At 44.0% G+C, this 13,130-nt stretch overlaps 1 protein-coding gene across 1 annotated transcript in view; it reads right to left on the bottom strand.

Moving 5' to 3' along the window:
- LOC124554793 (ITG-like peptide) overlaps positions 1-11,911 on the bottom strand; it is a 90,023-nt gene extending 78,112 nt beyond the window's left edge. The window contains exon 1 of the mRNA XM_047128445.1: positions 11,787-11,911. The gene's annotated coding sequence lies outside the window, so the exon portion shown is untranslated. The remainder of the gene's footprint in view (positions 1-11,786) is intronic.
- Between the last annotated feature and the right edge of the window lie 1,219 nt (positions 11,912-13,130).

Consider the following 13,130-nt stretch of genomic DNA (forward strand, 5'->3'; position numbering starts at 1 on the left):
TAAAAGTTGTGGTAGTGACCGCCAAAGGCAGACAACACCGCCGCCTGCTTTGTGTGGAGAGTACTATCGGAGGTGGTGAGGGTAGAGACGAACAGTCGACGTCGACGACGATGCTCAGATCCAACGTTGACTGTGGACGGCGATTCCTAGTGTAGAAGGTTCTGTTGTCGCGAACGCACGTCGACACTCTACAGTTTCTCACGCTGAAGAATGAGAATCCAGGCTTTAGCATGCTGGTGTTCCCCATGGACATCAGGTGATGGGAAGACCGCATCGAGCTCGCGAGGATCGGTGTAGCGAAGATTGGTGATGTCCCAATGGCATGCTGCTGCTTTCTTGTCACGCTGCACGAAGACCTTTGTGATTGCAGGTTTTGCACACTTAAGTCACCAGTGTAATGTTGACACCTACCATGGGAGACGGTTTATGCACGAGCCCCATGTAGTGGCTATTCATTGTCGGCAGCGCTGATCTCCAAACAGGGAAGTGTTAAGCACTCAGGACCCTTTGCAGCACCAGGCTGACTGAGGTGGTACAGTCGTTCTACTTGAGAGACTTCGTTTCCAACGTGGACGGAGACACAAAACCATCGATTCTGCTCGCAGAATGTGCTGTATAATGGGTATAATCAGGCGTGTCAGCATGAATCATATCTCAAACGTCAGTGAGATGAAAGTCTTTGACCAAGATATGTAGCCTCCGGCATGGTGAATAACCAGGTGTCGGGTCCTTTGAGTGGAAGACGCAGCTGAAATTGCCGTCCTCAACGAAGCGATCATAGTAGCTGGAAAACAGGGAAGCCACGTCGTCTGCTACCAACTTGGACCGCTGCCGACGATTCGTGGAGCCAGACAGGGCATAGATATTGATGACGCACATGTAAAAAATGGTTACAGATATGCCTCGGCTGGGCAGGAGGAGTATCATATCTGCGACCAGGATGCATACGCATATCTAAAAGGCCACTCACACCCCGCCTACAGACCTATATGAGTCACAGCTGTAAACTGGTTGTAGCGTGGCATCACCAACTTCCTGAAGAAGGGCGACGTCGACGCCAGAAGTATGAAGCACATCGCAGAGGAGCTGCAGCTTTCTTGCTGCGTGAGTCACGTTGATTTTCGATGTCGCGAATCGGTACGTCTGTGGTAGCATTGGTGGACTCGCGTCTACCAGCGTTGGGGGTGATGTAGAATAGGGTCCCTAAGGCCGCCATGCGTCGTTTCCGATATTACCGAGCAACCTCGTTGGAGGCGTAGACAGTGCTGTGGAGGAGGCATTTCGTCCTCCATATCGTCATCCCATGAGACGCCCCTGTACTGAGGGTCAGTACAATGTCCATGTGAACATCGTCTTGGTGAGAGAGATCATTAGGTGTCCGCAGGAAGACAGATGGGTACTATGTTCTTGGCGGCTTGAGCTGGTTGCACATCCGGCAAAACGTGTTGGTCATCGCTAGTGCCGTGCGGCAAGATCGGCGTTGGACCGTCGGCTGGTTGGACGGCGTCCGCACTGACTCGGATGAGTGTCTTGAGGATTCGTGAGCCAGCAGCGACGACGTTTGCGCCGATAGGGCGAGCGTTGTTTGAGCACGTGTTCTTCACTGTCAGGCAACGGCTAGTGGGAGCGTGGACCTATTCGAAGATCTCAGTCGGTACAATGAAGGAGTGAAGTGGGTGTTTTAGAGACGTACTCGTCTCTGTGGCGTCCGTCGCCGGAGCTCGGGTGGCGGCCATGTTGTCGGGTGGAACGACTGCACCATCCAAAGGGTGCTGGGAAGGCGGGACGTGCCGATCATTGCTGTAGCGCCGGGATCGGTCACTTGAAATTAATTCAAGTATATTCTCAAAAGCGTGAAATGACTTAATGTTCTGTAGCGATCAGATATTGCACTGTTGTAAAAGCTTGGGGTAGCTCTCGATGGGTTCTGCAGTTATCCTCGTCCGGCCATCCAGATTTACGTTTTCTGTAGGTTTCTAAAACTACTTCTGCTGAATTCCTAGTCGTTTCCCCCGGAAAGGCCATGATCAATTTCTTGCACTATTCTCGTTGATTCCGACGTTTTTTTCGAAATTATTTATTACTAATGCTGCAAGGTGTGGCACTCTTTGAACATATCGAAAATGAGATGGGTATCATCATGCCATTAAGAACCTGTGAATTCGCACATAAGCCAGTGATGCTTCCCTGCTGAGGTGACAAACGCTGCAAAAAGTTGAATTCTGTGATGCGTAGTAGCCTCAAGATGTATCTAGCTGTTAATTGTATGTGATATACTTACCGTTGTTGCTAAATGGCTCTTGAAATCTGAACGCTGTGGCCTGTTTGAAAAACATCATGGCAGACACCAGAAATTATTTAAGTACCTAAATTAGGACATACTGATTGACAGCGTATTGACTTCGATGGCCTTGTATTGAATCACTGGAAATTTAGAGGCAGAGCTCTTTTCCATGTACACTACGCAACAACAATTAAGGGTCATTTCCTGGCAGATTAAAACTGTGTGCCGGACCGAGACTCGAACACGGTACCTTTGCCTTTCGCGGGCAAGTGCTGTACCGACTGAGCTACCCAAGCACGACTCAGGCCGCGTCCTCACAGCTTTACTTCTGCCAGTACCTCGTCTCCTACCTTCCAAACCTTACAGAAGCTCTGCTGGTTCGCAGGAGAGCTTCTGTGAAGTTTGAAAGGTAGGAGACGAGGTATTGGCGGAATTAAAGCTGTGAGGACGGGGCGTGAGTCGTGCTTGGGCCGCTCAGTCGGTAGAGCACTTGCTCGCGAAAGGCAAAGATCCTGAGTTCGAGTCTCGGTCCGTCACACAGTTTTAATCTGCCAGGAAGTTTCATATCAGCGCTCACTCCGCTGTAGAGTTAAAATTTCATTCTAAACTAAGGATCACTTTTTCGAAGCCCCGTAACTGTTTCAAACTGCGACGCATAAGTTTGAAACTTCGCTTAAAGTTGCCTCCACTTTCCTCTGCGACGGTACAGAAGTGTGGCGCCCTGCGACTTCACCATCACGCCAGGCGACGTTTTAAACACTACGTTGTCGATACATGCGAAAAAAATAGCCACTGCACCGAAGTTCATGTGAGCTGTAAACTGGGTTAATGATTTCATATTGGCACCAAATTTCATCAAAATTCTGCCCAACGTGAACGTGTCACATGCTGAAAAGGTCGTCACAGCCCCTCTTACCACATTTCACTCCTTCTTTTGACGTCTCTCCGATGGCGGTCAAAACCGCGACACCCAGCGCTAATAATCACACGGTTTTCTTATAGGTGTCCGAGGAAAACATTTCAGAAACTTTGCCGCTCAGAATCGACGAGAAGACCTCAGGAGGTGGCATAAGGGGCGTTAATCAAACCACCTTTTTCTCTGGGAGGTTGGTCCCAGCACATTACAAGGTTAAAAAAGACCGATCGCAGTGCGATGAGGAACAGGAAGATATTCTTGACAACCTTTTACACTGGTGACATCCTCGGACGTTTCAACTCTTCTCTAAGGGCAGTGTTAGGCTGCATCCCTATCGAACGTGGTTCCGACCACTTTGGAGTGAAGAGCGATTACAAGTTTTGCTCCCGTGTACAAAGTAGAACGACTAGGGACCGTTCAGAATCATTCGACGAAATTGGAACGTGATCCGAAGCAGCAAAGGGTACTTACACTTCTTCCACACAGCTGTTTTCCATCCTCCTGCCGCGTGCTCACACGAGAGTGCAATATTAATATGTGCGTGAATAGATCGGCGAAGGATCCTTCCATTATCCCACTGTTCAGCAACACCATCGGTGTCACTCACACACCTTTTTTGAGCATCTTAGTAATGTACCTTTAGAAATTTCGACACCGATTCAGCCTTGTGCCTGCTCTAGTGCCTGAGGGCTAGGCAAACCGTTCTACACCCTTTGGGTGGGGTTTGCATACTTTCAGACGTTAGAGCAGCCACCAGGCTGAATTGGTGTCAAAGGTTATGACAGGTACACATGTAACAGGCTCAAAAATGTTGTGTGGGTGGCACCGAAAATAGTGTCAAACTGAGGGGTCTTATAGGGACCCTTGCCATTTTATTCACGCACATGTTCATGTTGCACTCCCGCGTGATTACGCCATGAGTGGGTGGAAAACATCAAGACTGAAAAGTGTCAGTACCCTTACTGCTTCAGTTCACGTTCAGATTTCGTCGAATCATTTTGAACGGTCCGTAGTGGTTCCAGTATGTACACGAGAGCAATAATTGCGCTGCTCTGCACTCCAAAGCGGTGCGAACACATTCACCGGGGATGCAGCCCCACACTGCCCTTAGAGACAGGTTGAAAAGTCCGAGGGTGTCAACAGTGTCAAAGGTTGTCAAGAACGTCATTCTGTTGCTCTTCACACTGCGAACACCGTTTTTTATCCGTGGATTGTGTGGGAAGTAACGCACCAGAGAAAAGTGTGGTTTCTTTGACGCCCTTTATGCTACGTCCTGAGGCCTTTTTGTGGCGACTCTTGAGTGGCGGTGTGGCTGAAATATTTTCCTCGGCCACCCATAAGAAAATAGCGTTTCTTCAACGCTGGGAGTCACAGTTCTGACGTCCATCACAGAGACGTCAAGAGAAGAGAGGAAATGTGAGTAAGAGGATCTGTGACGACCTTCTTATTGTGTGATAAGCCCACGGTGGCGTAGAGCAGAATTATGATGAAATTTGATGCCAATGTGACATACTTAACCCACTTTACAGCTTACATGAACTCCCGTGATAGGGCTTTTTTCTCGAATTTGTCGACACCTTGCGGTCTGAAGCGTTGCCGATCGCGAAGATAACGTCGATGGGTCCCACTCTTTGTACCATTACAGTAGGAACCTTTGATCCAAATTTCAAACATATGCGCTGGAATGGGAGTTAATTAAGGCGTTTGGAGAAAGTGATCCTTTGATTATGTAGTGTAGTGTGTATGCTTCTTTTCAAGAATCTGAAGAGTTCTTAAAAAAGAGACCTTACGTATCGTCATAAGTCTTTGATTCGGCCCATTATTTGTAATTTTATAGCCTCTCGCTTCGCCCCGAAGTGTGAACTGAAACGATTGTTGACGATGGGTTAAGGATTCGTTCTCCTCAGCTAGCCTACAATAGAAGCAAATTTTACAACCTTTTTTCCAGAAACTAATGAAGCAATCAACGTAAATCTTTTTTCATACTGTTTGTTGATACTTGGACAACATTATCAGATTTTTTGGAGAAATTCAGTCATCTTGAAGCCCCCCCACCACCTGAGGAGTTAATATTGCTGTGCACAAAATGAGATGTGTCCATGACAGAAGTCATGGAATCTGCAAATTTTATCTGAGATAAAAAAGAAGGAATTTTTTATATCCATAGAATACTGCTCATGGAGTAATAGCACAGATTTTTTGAAATCTGACGAAGTAATAGAATGGTAGACGTTTCAAACGATGTAGTTTTTTCATGTGTTTTTGGCTCTTTCTTGCAGTAACTACTGAATAAATTAAAATAAGAATTAGCCTATCGCTCTTTGAAGACATACACGAGGAGTAATTCAACCAAATTTTAGAGAGATATCTTTATTAGTATGTCCGTAATCCAATTCGTCGGCTTGATGTACACTGTACCTCAAGCAGACGGAATCGATTGCGGGCTCACTAATAAACATAACTTTTTTTTAAATTTGGCTGCTTTAGTCCTCGGACATGTCCGCAATGAGTTATAGGCTAATTTTTTATTTTACTTTGTTCATTGGTTATTACAAAAAACGTGATCAAAAACTCATGACAAAACTAAATTTTTGTTTCAGACGTCCACCATTTTATTGTTTCGTCGAATTACAAAATACTCTGCTGTTACTCCTTGTGCAATATTGAATGCATTTAGAAGATTGTTTGGTTTTAGGTAACATTTGCAAATGCAGGACTTCTGTCATGCTCATTTTGGACAGAGAAAATTCAACTCCTCGCACGGGATCTCAATGATGACTGAATTTCTTCAAAATATCAGAAATTATTTTCCCAGAATCAATAAATATTGTGGAAAAAGGTTTACGTTGATTGCTTCATTAGTTTTTCAAAAAAATCCCAAAAATCGCTTATATTATAGGCCGGCTGAGGAAAATGGGCCCTTAATTGGTTGAAAACGATCGTTTCAGTTGGCACTTTGCGGCAGAGTGAGAAACTGGCTGTAAATACACAGTCAATCGAACGAATAAAGGATTTATGAAGAAATGTAATATCTCCTTTTGAGTACCTTTTCAGATTGTTGCTTGAGAAACATATACACTGCGCCAAATAATTAGAGGATCACTTTTTTCAAACGTCGTAGCTGCCTTCCACTCCGATGCATAAGTATGAAATTTATCTCAAAGGTGCCTAAAAGATTCCTCTGTAATGGCGTAAAAGCGTGGCCCCCTGTGACGTCACCCTCGAGTTCGGCGATGCTTCAGACAACAAGGTGTCAACACATGCGAAAAAAAAAAGGCCACAGCTCGGAAGTTCATGTGAGCGGTAAGGTGGGTTAATGATGCCACATTGACATCAAATTTCATCAAAATTCTGCCCAACACCACTGTGGGGGTGTCACACTATGAGAAGACCATCACGGCCTCTCTTACCTACGTTTCACCCCTTCCTTTGACGTCACTGCGATGGAGGTCAGAACCGCGACACTCAGGGTTGAAATCACATAGTTTTCTTACGGGTGTCAGAGGAAAACATTTCAGAAACGCTGGCATTCAGAATCGACGAAAAGGTCTCAGGAGGTGGCGTAAAGGTCGTCAATGGAACCTCCTCTTTCTCTGGGGCGTTGGTCCCCACACATTACAAGCTTAAAAAAGACCGATCGCAGTGCGCTGAGTAACAGGAAGATGTTCTCGACAACCTTTGACACTACTGACACCCTCGGACGTTTCAACCATTCTATAAGGATATTGTGGGCGTGCATCCGCATTGAACATTGTCGTACCCCTCTGGTGTGCAGTGCGATCGCAATTTTTGCTCTCGTTTACAGGTTGGAGCCGTTAGGAACAGTTCAAAACCATTCGACGAATTTGAACGTGATCCGAAGCAACAAAGGCTACTTGCACTTTTTCAACACTTCCGCATTCCGTCCTCCTGTGTTGTGATCAAGCTGTTGTGTAACATTAACATATGCGTGAATAGATCCGCAGAGGGTCTCTCTGAGGACCTCCAGTTCGGTAACGCTTTCGATGTCATCCACGCACCTCAGTTAAGCACGTTAGAAATATACTTTCAGAAATTTCGACACAGTCAGCCTGGCGGCTGTTCTAGTGCCTGAGGGTTACGCAATCCCTTCTCTACCCATTGGGTGGGATTTGCGCGTTTTCAGGCGCTAGAGCAGCTACCACGCTGAATTGATGTCAAATTTTCCGGCGTGTATATTTGTAACATGGTCAACACAGGTGTGTGGGTGCCGAACTGGATGGTTCTTAGAGAGACCTTTGCCGATCTATTCAGGCGCATGTTAATGTTTCAATCTGGCCTGATCACGCCACAGAAGGGCGGAAAACAGGATGGTTGTAAAAGGTAAGTACCCTTACTGATTCGAATTACGTTCAGATTTCGTCGAATGGTTTCGAACGGTCCGTACTGGTTCCAAACTGCACAAGAAAGCAATAACTGTAGTCGTGCTGCACTCCGAAGGGGTGCGATTATGTACAGTGGGGATGCAGCCCCACAATGTCCTTGGAGAAAGGTGAAAACGTAATGGGGTATCAGTTGTGTCAAAGTTTGTCAAGAACATATTGCTGTTCCTCATCACACTGCGAACGGTCTTTTTAACCGTGAAATGTGTGGGAACCAACACCCCTGAGGAAGGAGTGGTTTCATTGTCTCCCTTTGTGCCACACCCTGAGGCCTTTCGTGAAGATTCTGACCGGCGCTGTTTCTCAAATGTTTCCCTCCGACACCCATAAGACAACCGCGTCATTTCAACGCTGGGTGTCGCGGTTCTGATCTCCATCGCCGAGACGTCAAAAGAGGGGATGAAATGTGAGTAGGAGAGACTGTGAAGATCTTCTCATCGTGTGACACGTCAGCGGTCACGCTGAGCGGAATTGTGAAGAAATTTGATGTCAGAGTGACATTATTAGTCTCCTTACTGCTCACATGAACTTTTGAGCTGTCGGTTTTTTTCCCGCTTGTGTCGGTGTCTTGCTGTTTGAAACGTCGCAGAGCCCGAGGATGGCGTCTCAGGGTGCCACGCTTTTGTGCCATTAAAGAGAAATGTTACAGGCACATTTGAGGCAAATTTTAAACTTATGCGCTGAATGGGAGGCAATTACGGCTTTTCGAGAAACTGATCCCGTAATTGTGTTGCGCAATGTATATATTTCTTATGCACAGATCGTAAAAAAAGGGACCTTTCATTCTTTCGAATATTTACAATTTTGGAGCCAGTCTCTCATTCTGCCTCGAAATGTGAACTGAAAGGATCGATGTCGGTGGATAAAGGACCCATTCTCCTCAGCCAGTCTACAATGTAAGAGAATTTTACAATTTTTTTGGATAAACTAATGAAGCAATCAATATAATCTTTTTGCTCATTATATACTGGTTCTTGGACAACATTTTCTGTTTCCTTTTTTAAGAAATTCTGTCTTCACTAAGCACCTCATCTGAAGAGTTAAATTTGTTCTGTCAGAAACTAACCGTGTCCACGACCTAACGTCCTGCAGTCTGCAACTCATATCTGAAATCAATAATCAAACAATTTTCTTAATCTACATGATATTGCGCACGTAGTAATAATACAGTTCCTTGAAATTTGACGAAATAATAAAATGGCGGATGTCCGAAGCAAAGATGTAGTTTTGTCATGTGTTTTTGGTCACGGTTTTTTATAATAACTAATGAATAAACCAAAATAAAAAATAGCCCATAACTCCTTGGAGTCATGTCCGAGAAATAATTCAGCCAAATTTCAAAAAGATATCTTTATTTGTGTGTCTGCAATCCATTCCGTCAGCTTGAGATACAGCGTATTTCAAGCTGACGAAATGGATGGCGAGCACACTAATAAGATATCTTTCAGAAATTTGGCTTAATTATTCGTCGGGTGTGACCGCAAAGAATAATAAACTAATTTTTTATTTGAATTTATTTATTAATTACTGCAACATACGTGACCAAAAACACGCGACAAGGCAACATCTCTGTCGAAACGTCCGTCATGTTATTATTTTGTGAAATTTCAATAAACCGTGCTACTACTCCACGCGGAATATCCTATAAATTAAGAAAACTGTTTTTTATTTATTTATTTATTTTTATTTCAGATTTGATTCGGAGACTGCACTGGAATCACTTCGTTTTTGTCAGAGCAGCTTTAACGTCTCTGACGGTGTGCTTAGTGATGACTGAATTTCTTAACAAAAATCAGAAAATGGCGCCCAAAAATCAATAAATAATGTGCAAACAGATTTACGTTAATTTCGTCATTATTTTTTTCGAAAAATCGCAAAAAATCTCTCATTTATTGAGGAGAAGGGGCTCTTGACTGTGAGTGAAACCAGGTTTGAAACTGATATTTTGACGTTTGATGAAACGTGCTGAACAATCTGAATAATCCCAAAAAGTCTTCCACGCCAACTACAAGTTTCATTGTGTCATCGCCTCTCTCACTGTTGGAAACTTTACTCTTCTGAAGAGATGTATAGCTGCGAATACCTTAAGAAAAACTAGGGAGGGACGCTCAGAGGCAGAGAGAGAGAGAGAGAGAGAGAGAGAGAGAGAGAGAGAGAGAGAGAGAAATAACGTCTCAAGAAGACGCTCAGCTTCAGACTTTGGTTCAAAGAGAAATATGTGTGAATTTTTTCACCAATGTATCTTAGTGTGTCTAAGATTTTTACCGAAGCGAGAGTAAAAAACAATAAATGCAGAGACAGGTCACTTGGAAACGAAATGGCGCATGAGATGAGGAATTAAACGAATTTGAAAGAAATGCATCTGGGGACAGCTAAGAAATTTACAAGCAAATGAAACATTGGTATCAGACTCCTTGTCAGGGCCTCCAATTGGCTAAAACGGGCAAAGAAAAGCGGAAATTTGTTTTCATTGCTTCTCTCTTCGAGTCGAATCTCTTCGAGAATTCTGTACATTCCAGTGTGAGTTACAAGATTAAACTAGCATAAAATTAGTTTAGGCTGTCATTACTATTTATTAACAGATGCCCTTCTTGTGCTCTCATGGGAATTGAAAGCAGATACAACACTTAGCTCTGTTTTACAGTACACATGAGACCTGTTTAGATTGCCGCTTGCTGTAAGCTGAAATTGCGATAAGCCCTATGCGATTCGAATTGCGTTTTAAAAATTCTGTTACTGTGTTATAAAAAGACATTTCTGCTTATTGCTAGAAGAACGAGGTTGCCTTGTAGAACTAGCATTGATCAAACCCATCGTTGTAGACCTCTGCATTCTGCGTCGATGTCCGAAGAAGCTGCAATTGAAACATTGACAAAGAACTTCCAGTTGGTTGATGTGCACTTTACTTTTCTGGCATGTTATTAATTAATGAGTCAACATAAAGACTGCTATGGAAAATATATGGTGATTCTCATTTCACTTACTTTAACTTTACTATTGCATTGAAAATCAAGTTTCGGGAGAGATGAAAGTTAAGAGATCATGTTAGTGTTAATACAGCCATTTATGAAAACTTTCTTAAAAACACATTTGTTTCCTGTTAGATACTAAGCAAATATTACTAGTAATCACTTTCACATTTTAACTAAAATTCTGAGTTTTTACTTGAGTTTGAGATTATATTGAGTTGGTACAGTAGCTGGCTCATACAATGTTTTTCAGTTTACCAGCCAGCCACATTTACCTCATTCATATTTCAATTTTTTCATATTTTTAGAATCTGCTAAGACATTTTTCTGATTGTTGCGTGCATGCCCGTGAATATACTGATTTCTATGAATGGAAATGGAACAGAGACTCGAGGATTTCTGCACGTGAATTCAATATAACAGTTGAATGATACGAGCGGCTTATTCTAAGAACTTACCTTGTGTTGCCTCGAACCAGCGTAAACTAGAAGAAAAATGTATCTGGTGCTGAAATGCAAGACTTTGAAGTTAAACAAACAAAAGAACATACATTTGTGAGATGGAAATAACAATTTTTTTCTGTTCATTCAGTTTTTAATTGTTATATGCTCTTTTAAATACACTGTAAGAAGAATTATGCGAACGTTTATAAGATCTGTGAAGCAGATCGTATGTCACTAGTGTGATATCTTATTGACAGCTATATCAAGTTACTCTGACAGAAAATATTCGAGACGCACTTCCTGATTTGTCACCAGTTAGATTATCTACCACGGGTGCAGGAAGAGAGAGATTCACGTCACAAGAAGTATCTGGTAAAATCTTCGTTATTAAGATAACATATGCAATGATTCTGTAACGTTCAGGAATAGTTACTATTTCGAAGCACATTACTTGAAACGAGAGTTGATATTCTTCTATAGAAATGTGAGGCGTTAAATTCTGAAAGCTACTGTTTCAAACAAATTACAAATAATTCTGTTATTTCAGAAAAGTATTTTTGCAGAAAAAGGACGGATAACCAGTGAATGCAAGCAAAATGACTGTTCTCTCTCTCTTGTACCCGTTTTTGAAAAGACCAGTAGTAATTCAAACCATCCACCATCTGAAAGGTGGCGTGCGAGCTAAGAATGCAAATGTAGTGGACTGTTGCACGTGGCAATTGAAAGGTGGAAGCTGTCGGATTTACAAGTTAGGTGCTCTGTTGTAAGACCTACCTGTGTAGGGAAGAGGGCAGCTGGCGCTGCTCAGGGAAGAGGCAGCTGGCGCTGCTCAGGGAAGAGGGCAGCGGGCGCTGCGGTGGCGAGCCGGTGGAGGGCGTCGAGCGACTGCGGCCGACCCGGCGCCGGCGTCGGACTTATATAGGCCGGCAGCCACCGCCCACGCTCCGCCACCCCGGGCTGCCCGGGCGCGCCGCCCCCGGGCCAGCGGTCGCCGCGCATGCGCACTCGCGCACCTCCGCGTCGATCTGGTCCCGCCGAATAGCAGCGATGCGCGCCAGGTGCCGAATCAATCGCGAGCGAGTTTCAGGTGCTCACGACGAATGGCAGTCGAGAACGTTCATCAGATTGATCTGCGCTGCCGGGGTCGCAGTTATTGATTGAAACTAGCTGCAGCCCCCGGTACACGCGAGGGTGGGAGCTCGGTTCTATTATTAGCTTGCTCCGCCCTAACGACGTATGTCCAGGATCCTCCCTAATTACGAATGTCCCTGATAGGGGCTCCTCGTTTTTCTGACGTATCAAATATAAATTTGCAGCAGATTTTTGAGACGTCCTGTCTCGTTTGTGGGAAGTCGATTCCCTTTGTTTTCGCACGGCTGACCACCCGTGAAGTAACTGGTGGCCCATCTCGCTGTCGGCTAACACAGAGGCAGTTTTCGACACTTCTCCGAGGTAGTAAGCCGCTAACATCCGGGGCTGCCTCGTTAGGAGCAGTATCGATGATTCTCAAAGCAGAGGTCGCGGGTTCGAGCCCCATCTCGGGCGCGGTTGCATGATGGCGAGGCAGATATGTCTCGGTATTGCACAGTGGTGGCGTTGAAAACCATAAAATTTTGTTTTTGACACGTCGGTGATTGTTACGTAAAAAGACTGGTGTCAATTTGGCAATCTGACGTACACAACTCTTTTATTTACTCGGTATTTTAAAGCACACTTGTTGCAAGTGGTTCGTGAAGATTAATAACTGAAATTCCGTTACGTCATGAAATTCCGTTACGTCATCAAATTCTGTTACGTCATGAAATTCTTTGTTTTAGGCGATTTTTTGCCAACAAAAATTGAATCAGAGTTGGCTAACCTTCATAAGCTTCATTTTCAATAGATAAGAAATTACAATCCTCTTGCTGGCGTTCCGATTGAGTGGCAAGCAAAGACATTAAAGTGGAGGAGGTATATTTCGTAGTATCGAAGGTGAACAAGTGATCATAGCTCTTAAGATATGCATTTTAGATCCATATTAACAGAATCTTCCGTCGCTTCTTGGTAGAACAACATTATAATAAATGAAAAGCACCAGTTTGCTTTTGTTCTACGATATTACTTTTATTGTTAACCGGT

This window comes from Schistocerca americana, chromosome X, assembly GCF_021461395.2.
Source record: "Schistocerca americana isolate TAMUIC-IGC-003095 chromosome X, iqSchAmer2.1, whole genome shotgun sequence".
In the NCBI taxonomy this organism is placed as follows: domain Eukaryota; kingdom Metazoa; phylum Arthropoda; class Insecta; order Orthoptera; family Acrididae; genus Schistocerca; species Schistocerca americana.